Source organism: Sus scrofa, chromosome 1 (assembly GCF_054392235.1).
Source record: "Sus scrofa isolate SSC_HxYL_T2T_F1_AM1 chromosome 1, Sscrofa_HxYL_maternal_Yorkshire_Landrace_v2.0, whole genome shotgun sequence".
NCBI classification, from domain to species: Eukaryota; Metazoa; Chordata; class Mammalia; order Artiodactyla; family Suidae; genus Sus; species Sus scrofa.
In genome coordinates, this window is record NC_139383.1 from 103,660,880 (window position 1) to 103,670,542 (window position 9,663).

General features: G+C 42.6%; 1 protein-coding gene across 5 annotated transcripts in view; it reads left to right on the top strand.

Annotated features, from left to right (window-relative positions):
* SETBP1 (SET binding protein 1) overlaps positions 1–9,663 on the top strand; it is a 370,608-nt gene that overhangs the window by 66,456 nt on the left and 294,489 nt on the right. The gene's annotated exons all lie outside the window — the stretch shown is intronic.

Sequence of the window (9,663 nt, forward strand, 5' to 3'; positions counted from 1 at the left end):
TCTAGATCAGCTATTCCTGGACCATTCCAACTCTAATTCTTGTGTAGAGTTCACCTCTCTGGGCCTTTGTAGAGATGTTGCACTGATTCTTGTGCCTTGGATGCTGGGTTAGCAGGCACAAGGAAAAGACTCTGGAGAAGGAAGCTTTGTGAAACACCTATTCCATTAAGTGTCACTGCCCCCACCTCCAAGAGAGAGGAAGGAAAGGAGGAAGGGAAGGCCATTCCATTAATAGGGGCATTAACTTTCTCTGAGTTAGGTTAAAAGATGACCTCTTTGCTTCTTCATTTATCAGGAATAACAAAGTTTAGAAATGTAGGACTGGAAAGCAAAGGGGAAGAAGAAAATAAACAAGAACATTTGTTTACTTTTCCAAAGGAAGAAGGGGAGGAGGGCAAGCAAGGGGGACAGCAGAGCTTTATAGTTTTATCAGCTTTTGACTCATGGCTTTTATAGGATGATTCCTGATCTTGGTCAAACCTCTAGTAGCTCAGGAGTCCATGGTTCTGCAAAAGACCGATTGAGAGCCTGGGTTCAATCCAAGTCTGTTCAAGATGCCCTCAGAAGGAAGCTGGTCTGTGTGGGCATCAATTGCTTGTTCATACCTGTACCCACAGGAGCAATGCAGGTAAAAGGACCCGTGTCCAGAGCTCATTTGGCTTCCACCTAATTGGGTTGGTATTCCTGAATCTTGGATCCACACGTAAAGATCAGTCTCCGATAAGCTGCTCTTGGCAGCTTATATTGTGTCTGTTATTTATTGGGCAACACAGGATGGATCATGTAACAAGACATATTTGCACGCTCTGCCTGGGCATGTGGGAGGACACACAAGTAGACAGACCAATGGGAAAAGGTGTCTCCCAGAGGCTATGTTGGAACCCTCCGCAAGCTCTCCTCACCGTTAGTATTCCCTCATTCTCTTTGTGACTGCCAAGCCTTTCCTGTTTGTCAGCAGTGTATTTTCTGGGGTAGTTATTATGGAGAGAAAGGGGATGAGATTAAGGAGAATTGTCATGGTGATGTACTGTGTACATACAGAGCAGCCACCATAGGATCTCCAAGCCTCCTGCTTCTTTCCTTCACTGGAAGCAACATTCCCCCAGGGAAGGCACTTAATAATACTCAGAACCTCCTCTGCAGCACTTCTAAGATATCATCATTTAGTTCTATTCCAGGTATTACCTTCTCAGAGGAGGTAATTGTACTTGGACCCATTTTACATAAGAGAAAGTGAGGAACAAGAAACAAGTGTTACTCTGGGATTCAGAGAGAGAAATTACAGTGGAGCCAGTGTGTGCTCTCAATTCTAAAATTTTATGATGTTATGAAGAAATGCCCAGGGAGGAGTTCTCATTGTGGCTCAGAGGTTAACAAACCCAACCAGCATCCATGGCCTTGCTCAGTAATTGAAGGATCCGACGTTGCTGTGATGTGGTGTAGGTCACAGAGGCAGCTCAGATCTGGCATTGCTGTGGCTGTGGCATAGGCCGGTAACTAAAGCTCTGATTAGACCCCTAACCTGGGAACCTCCATATGCTGCGGATGCAGCCCTAAAGAGACAAAAAGACAAAAGAAAAGAAAAAAGAAAAAGAAATGACCAAGGAGTAAGCCCCTTCGTTATCCAGCACACCCAAATCTCTGGCTACTCTGTGCTTATCTCATACTTTGTTCAAGAAAGAAGGAACAATCCGGGAAGCAGTTTCCTCTTTTAGCAAGAAAGGATGGAGAATCTGTGCTGTCCACAGGATCTTTGCCAGGCAAGTGAAGGAAAAGTGATATACAATGTGTGAGTCCTTTTCTGAAAAAGCTTGCAGTTTGTGGAGGAATAAGGACATACATATGAAAAGTGAAGTAGCGTATATCATCAAATCTAAAATGCCACAGACTATGAGACAATTTCAGAGATGTTAAAAATGAAACATTGTGCATCCTAGAATCCATGGGTTATGGTAGCAATACAAAGGTAAACAAAAAATAAAAGTCAGTTATCCCGAGTTGTCATAAACTGTATGTGTTCATTCACCAGTTGTTTCCATCTGTGTGCCAACGGGTGATGAATCAGCCAAGGCATGGTGCAGACGTGCATCACTGTGAGCTCACAGTGAGGCAGGAGGCTTAGGTGGGAGTCAGGTGGGCTAGCAAGGGAAAGATCTGTGGATGACGCGAAGGTGGGTGAGGATTTGAAGAACAGGACAGATTTCAAATGTGTAGAGAGGAGGAAGGTGTGGTAAGGCATGTCCAGCTCGGGGAGTAGGTTGCTAAAGAGGATCATGGAGACACTCCTTTATTCATAGTGAATTAAAATATTGAGTTTAAGTTGTCTTACTCAGTTCTTGCTGCTATAGTAAAATACCATAGACTGGGTGGCTTAAGCAACAGACATTTCTCTCTTACAGATCTGGAGCTGAGAAGTCCAAAATCAAGGTTTTAGTAAAATCAGCTCCAGGTGAGGGACCTCTTCATGGCCTCCTTCTCCCTGTTTCCTCACATGGCAAAGAGAGAAAATCTGGTGTCTCTTCCTTTGCTTGTAAGGACACTCATCCCATCAAGGGAGCTTGATGATCTCATCTAAACCTAATTACCTCCCAAAGGCCCCATCCACAAATATTGTCACATTGGCAGTTAGGACTTCTATGCAAGAATTTGGGCAGGACACAGATATTTAGTCCATTATAATTGGAAAGCTACTTCGGTTTGGGTATTGGAACTTAAGATAGGGGACAGCCTTGGGGAGCTTTTGAGGATCTAAACCAGATAGCATTATCAGCTGGTTGTTTTGAGGGGCAATGTGAGCCTGCTTTTAATCAAACCAAAAGTCACTGGGACTCTTCTGGCTTTCACATCTCAGTTCCATGCACCTGTCATGGACCTGCTCTCTGGAGCACATAAAGGGAAAGGCACCTCTGCTCTCAGGAGTCTGAGGTGGGGCATACAAAATTTAAAATTATGAAAGATTTTAAGAGTAAGACCAGTAAGATGGAAGGCATGTGGGATACGGACAGTTCATTTAAAGTGAAAAGGTATGAGGTCAGTGTGAGCTATCAGGACAGTGGGATTTGTGCTGAACCTTGAAGATGGCAGGATGGATGGAGGGGGCTGACGGAGTGGGAAAGGACATGCAGATGTGGAGGAGCCAGATACTTGGGAGCCACTGAGAGGTTAAGTCCAGATGGGTATCATTCCAGCATTTATCTGTCTCATGCAGGACATGGCAAGGCAAAGATTTTTTTTTTTTTTTTTTGTCCATGGACTAGTCAATGAAAGGGCTTGAAGTGAGAAGAGAAGGAAGCAGGAAGACAGGGAACATACCTTTCATATCAGCATCAGCATTGTTCCCCATGTCTATGGGGAGGAAGGCCTTCTTAGAGATAGGAGTTGAGGGAGCTTGAAATGGAGGAGAGAAAGTAAAGGAAGGCATGTGTTGGACTGGAAACTGCCAGACATGTATGTTTGGAGTAGTGTCCATTCTCTGCCTTCTATGTCCCTTTTTCTACCACTGTTCGGCAATTAATCTTATAGGATTGTGGCCTTTATTTTTTCACTGACTATAGTTATTGCTATTTGATTTATTTCCATCTCGTTTTATTTATTGTTATTTGAGTCATTTCTTCTCTCTCCAATTACAAGGTCAGGTCCCTGGAAGCAGGAACCGTTTCTTTGTATGTCTCGAAACCTTGAAATATGTTTTCTTGCTACTTAATGATGTTGACTTCAACACTTTTGGGAAATAGGGTGTAATTTTTAAATAAAAGAAAAAAGAACTTGTGTAAAAAGAGTAGGGGAAGAAAAATCTATGTTTTGTGTTTTGTTTTTTTTTTTTTTTAAATATGATTTGTCCTTATTTGATGGATTACTATCCCAGGGCAGCCAACTTGCCACTTATACTATGAGACATTTCAGGATCCCAGTGGCCCTCAAAAGCCTGAGTCATTGGGACATTGGCTGGTGGTCCGTGCTTGGGTGGGCCCAGGACTGTCTTCTTCATGGTCACAGAGCCTGGATAGCTGTCTCTGGGATCATGAGATACAAAGTGCACATGTTGTGCTAGGAGACATAGGTAAGCAATGGGAACGCTTCTGCAGAATGTGGCAGCTTTGGGGAATGATCTAAATGGAATGCTGTTGGGTACTTAAGTCTTCACTTGAGTAGAAATTGCACTCCAGTAGTGGTGACTACGGACTTACATTATTATCTGCTGCTGTTTCTAGTAGCCTCACTTGTTAAAATGACTATATCCAATCATTTGTGCTAGAACACAGTGGAAGATAATATAAGGAAAATGTATATAAAACTGGGATAACTGGGTCACTTTGCTGTACAGAAGAAAATGACAGAACATTAGAAATCAACAGTGTTTTAATTTAAAAAAATAAAAAATGACTATGACTGACACATTTGATATATTACTTGAAGGGCCATGTGGGTGTCATGAGAACTCCAGGTAACACCTGGGAGCTAAAAAGCAGAAAAATACTTACTACAAATTAACATTTGCAGAGAAGATTTGATAGAAAGCTAGATGGAGAAGGGTCATCGAGTTATAACATTGGTCCATGGAGTTTTTACCCCAAGGTTCAAAATTTCTATAGAGTCTCTATAGGTGGCCTTCGGGTTTTCCTCTAACCTTCTAAAATTGGATGCACAGTTTTGCCTGTATGGCCTTTATGTATTTTCTGGGAAGAGAGTTGACAGCTTTTATCAGATTCTCAAGATCATCTCTGATGCAGAAAAGTTAGGAACTACTATTGAAAATTCTTAGATCTAAAGATGAGGAAACCAAGGCTTAGAGAGTGTTATTGACTTTCCTAGGTCCCTCACAGCTGGGACAATTATACGTGTTTATAGTCTTACAGCCTAGTGTTCTCTCTGATATTCCTCTCTGACAGATCAAGAAGTCACCTTTGCCTGTGGATTATTTCCGAAATCCTACTGAGAAGGATGAGCCACTAAAAAGAGATTAGAGATTGATTTTCTGCCAGGCCTGTAATCCACAAAGCTACTCTAATGTTGGAACCAACATGAACCCTCCACAGGCTCACCATGGAAGAATAGGGATTTTGTGCGATGAATCATAGAACCTCAGAAGGATAATCTGAATCTGAATAGGTCCTGGAAGGCAGGTGTGAAAATTCTCCTCCCCCCTCGGTGAACCCTGTTTTAGGGAGCCTTACTCTAGAGATGAGGGTCTAAGAATAGGGAAGAGAAACATAGCCTGACTTGCCTAATGTCATAGAACTGCCTTTGCATAGCTTTTGAAAGTCTTGTGTATTAGAACTAGTGCTACCTCAAAAACTATAGAAACACACAATTAATGAGCCTTTTCAGGTCATTGTTTCAGTCTCCCACAACTAAGGAAGTCCCTTCCTCAAACCCCTGGCAGATGGGCCTTGTCCTCTCTACCCCATGACTGGTGTGGCCAGGAATGATCCAGATAGAAATGTTTTAGGACAGCATGAACTTCGTGTTGGAGACAAGGCATTTGGTGTTTCAAGGCACAGTATCTTGGGTGGAAGTCAGGGTCAAGTGTTTGGGGGATAATAGGATGATATGTGGTTGGCCAGGGAGAGGAGGGTGAGGAAAGAAGAAAAGAGACCCAAATCATAGTCATGAATGGGAAGGAAGTAAGGAATCTGGGAGAGACATGGTGGAGAAGCATGGCAGAACTCTTGGAGAAAATCTGAGGCCATTCCACTTCATTATGGCAGATGAAGTTTGGTTAGAGGTGGCTGTTCAGAGGATCCTGGACATCTAGCTACCTGCCATTCGTGGATAGCTCAGACTTTAAAAAGTTATTTCTTTTATTGCCCTGAAACGCTTTCTTCTTTCATTCCCTATAAATTGGCGCTGTGCAGTTTCTTAAAACTTCCTTTCTTAAAGTACTTCCTTTCTTCCACAGGAGAGCACCTCCTGTTTTGGAGACAGCTGTACAATACCTTAGTCTTCTTTACCTTAACAACTGGTTCCTACATTTTCCAGTCACTCTGCAGGTCCTTCCTTCCTTGAAGGCTTCTTGAGTGAGAGATACTCCCTTTATGAATGCCTTTTTGTTTTTTGTCTTTTGTCTTTTTTTAGGGCCCCACCCACAGTGTATGGAGGTTCCCAGGCTAGGGGTCTAAATGGGGCTGTAGCTGCCATTCTACACCACAGCCACAGCAACATGGGATCCGAGCTGCATCTGTGACCTACACAACAGCTCACGGCAATGCTGGGTCCTTAACCCACTGAGTGAGGCCAGGGATCGAACTTGCAACCTCATGTTTCCTAGTCAGATTTGTTTCCACTGTGCCACGATGGGAACTCCATGTCTTATTTAAATATAACTGAAATGTATATGAATAAAGTGGATTCTTTTTCTCCGGATGTAGTCTAATCAGTGCAGAAAAGAAGTGGGGTCTGTGTTGGCTATATTAATGACCACCTTGATTCCTTGTGCTGTGCTTTCGACTTAAACCTAACACGCTTTATCAATGCTAAGTTGATTTCAGATCAGCATCTTAGTCTATGGAGATTATGATGGGGATATTAACTAGAACAGGATTATGTTAAGAAGTTCTGGGCATTGTGATGGAGAAGTTCCTCTATGTCTGAGATCTTGACCACTTACATTGAGCTCCGTACACTCACAATGGAACATGTAGATACCCAGCCCAGGTCATTGGACTCCATCTCAAGAGTGTATCAGGACCCAGCCACCACATCTATGTGAACATTGTCACTGCACTTCCCCTTGGCACTCCATCCCTTGTTGGACTCTGCATTTCAACTCCATGCAGCTCTTGCTGGCCCTCATCCTCAATTTTTGAATATGTTTTTCCTGTTCGAACTTAAAATCCTCTCTCAGGTATGATTCTGGAATTTTCTATGATCAAACTCCAACATAATGGGTAAAAGACACTCCTTCTTCAGCCTGTTGTTAATTGAGAGTGTGATCAAGAGGCTTATACTGATATACTAATCAATTTTCTATCCTAGCGTCTTTGCTGATTTTCTAGAACTTGTCCACAAAATGTCATATATCCTCAAATCACTGAAGAAAAGAACTACTAACTTGTTTGTGACCATCAGTAGATCACTAAGACCTGAGCGTATCTGTTTCATATTTTTTAAAATGTGGGAACTTGGACAGAACAGCTTTTCCAAAATGAAAAATTGCTAGGTCTTAAATTAAAAAATGAAAAGAAGAGGAAAATGATTAAATAAGCCTTATAAATGCTTGATTAAAAAAAAGTGTCTTTATAAAGCACTGCTTAGAGCCTTTTACCTGATGATGTTGTTTTCCAAAAGTGAGAAACAATATGCAGTTTTTCCCAGACATTATTTGGTCATGGAAGACTTGGTTGGGACTACTTTCTGTGGCACCCCTTTTGAGAAACACTGAAGCAGCCGGTCTTGGCAGAATCTTCAGGGATCTCTGTGCTGATAAGTGCAATCTTCACTCAGAGAGCCTAGCTCTGGATATGAGGGCAGGTGGCTGGCCAACCATTACCCAGGCTCCAGTATGCCCCAGAAAGCCCTGTGCTTCTGCTGCAGTTATTACCACGAGAAGGGCTCCTCCTGATCACACCTGACATTGAAGAATGGGCACAATTCCCTGTGTGTGTCTCTCCCACTACCCTGTCCCCTTTTCTGCTGTCCCCTTCCTGGCATTCAGTGCATCTGCCTTGCAAAGCTCATTAACCTCTTTAATGATGCAGTATCCTTTTTTCATATAAACCTCTGTTCTGAAAATTGGCCACTCTCAGTACTTCCCAGGAGGAGAGCTTTCACTCATGGGCTGGTCTGTGAATCGGAACTTGCTCCTATTTGTAGGGGGAGTGATTGGCATTTTTACTCTGGTGTGGGAATATGTTTAGGAGAGCACCAGAGGACAATTTTGTGGATTTTTTGAATTTTCTGAATGACTTAACTGATACACAAATATCACATTTTGGTGCTGTGCATATTAATACAGTGCTAAATCCATTTGTTAATAGGCAAAGTTGGCATTTTTAATTCTTTTTGGGGGGAGAATATGGTTCATAATTTAGTTTACACATCTGACTCCTGAGCCATCCAAAGCAAGAAGCAGTTATTAGGGTGAGCTCCTTTGATTTTGTTCAGCAGGTGACATAGGGCCATGGGGAAGAGGATTTGGGTTCATTTCTGAAATCCCTCCAGTGGCCAGAACTGTACATCCCCCTCTCCTCTGCCCTGATTTTGGCTTTAGGGTGATCTTGGACAAGTCACTCGATCTCTCTGACCATTTCCATCAATGTAGCCTGATTTGGATTAAATGTTTTTGTTTAGTGGATTCCTAATTATCTTCGGTCCAGAGTACAGATATGTACCTGCTGGGACATAGCCAATACAGCATTCTGTGGAGTCTGCCTCACTGCTAATGCCAGTTCTTCTAGACATATCCACACTGCCCACCAGCCAGCCATGGGTGCATGCGTGTACATGTAAACACAGGTATGTATGCATGAGACTGCGTGCTCTCTGTCTCCTGCCAGTCTCCACTATGGTGAATGGGATTTTTATCATGAGGTTTAAACAACATTATGCTAATAATAATAGCTAACGTCTGTTCAGCACTTGCATACTTTGTACTTCTCTGCTATATGCTTTTTCTGCGTTCATTTAATCTTCCCAACAATTCTATGGGAATTATTTAACAGATGATGAAATGGAGACTTATTTGAGGTTAAAGAGCTTGTCTAAGGTCATGCCAGTGGGATTAGAACCCTGACTCCAGAGTTCAGCCTTTCAGCCACTCAGTTATAAAGTATAGGGAGGCAATCAGTATGCCATGAAGTGTTCTGCAGATCAGAGGCCATGCTGTAGCTGCTGACTCTCCGTTCAAAATGTACTAAAAGGTAATGAGGAGAATTGAAGTCCCCGGGTACCCCAGCCGCATCATTGATGTTTGTGGAGAAGTGTGTTTCCCACACTCCATTCTGGTTGGAGATAAGTCTGTTACACACCTCTTTCTGGATCTTGAGGATGAGAAGACGGCAGTAGAGGAACCTCCGTGTGACTCTCTACTTTTTTGAGAAAGCGAGCTGGAAAATCCAAGTTCTCCTCCTCTTCCATCTGTCACCCACTTAGAGTCCTCTTCAAATTTCCCCTCTGAGCCAGGGGACAAAGACTACTGAGGTAGAGAATATCAGGACACCACTAAGCACAGGGACCAACAGGATGCACTCCTGAACTTTAGCCACGTTAAGGAGATAATCAAATAAATCAGTCCTCAGCTAATTCTCTTGATTTACCAGCACTTTCCTTTGGGCAAAAAGTGAGCAGTAGCTGAGACTGTATTTCAGGAACTAAATTTTGATACTCTAAAAGTCACAGGGCTAAAATAGATTTTTTTTTTAAATTCTTGCTCTCTATCTAATAACTTGCATCAATGAACTATTGCATATTCTTGACAGTCTAGTCTTTCTGACTACCTCTGTCCCATTTCTTGCTTGATGATTATTATGTTCTTGTGGGAAACTATGGACCTGGGTTCCCATCTATGTTTCCATTTAAGAAAATAAAGAACTAGGTTTAGGGGCATTTCTTCCATTGACCACTGATGAAATGGCATCTTACAGGTTCCTGGGATGCCTGCAGGGACCACCACAGATGCTGTATGTGTGCGATGTTGGCTCACGGTCTAAACTCAAGCTCTCTCCA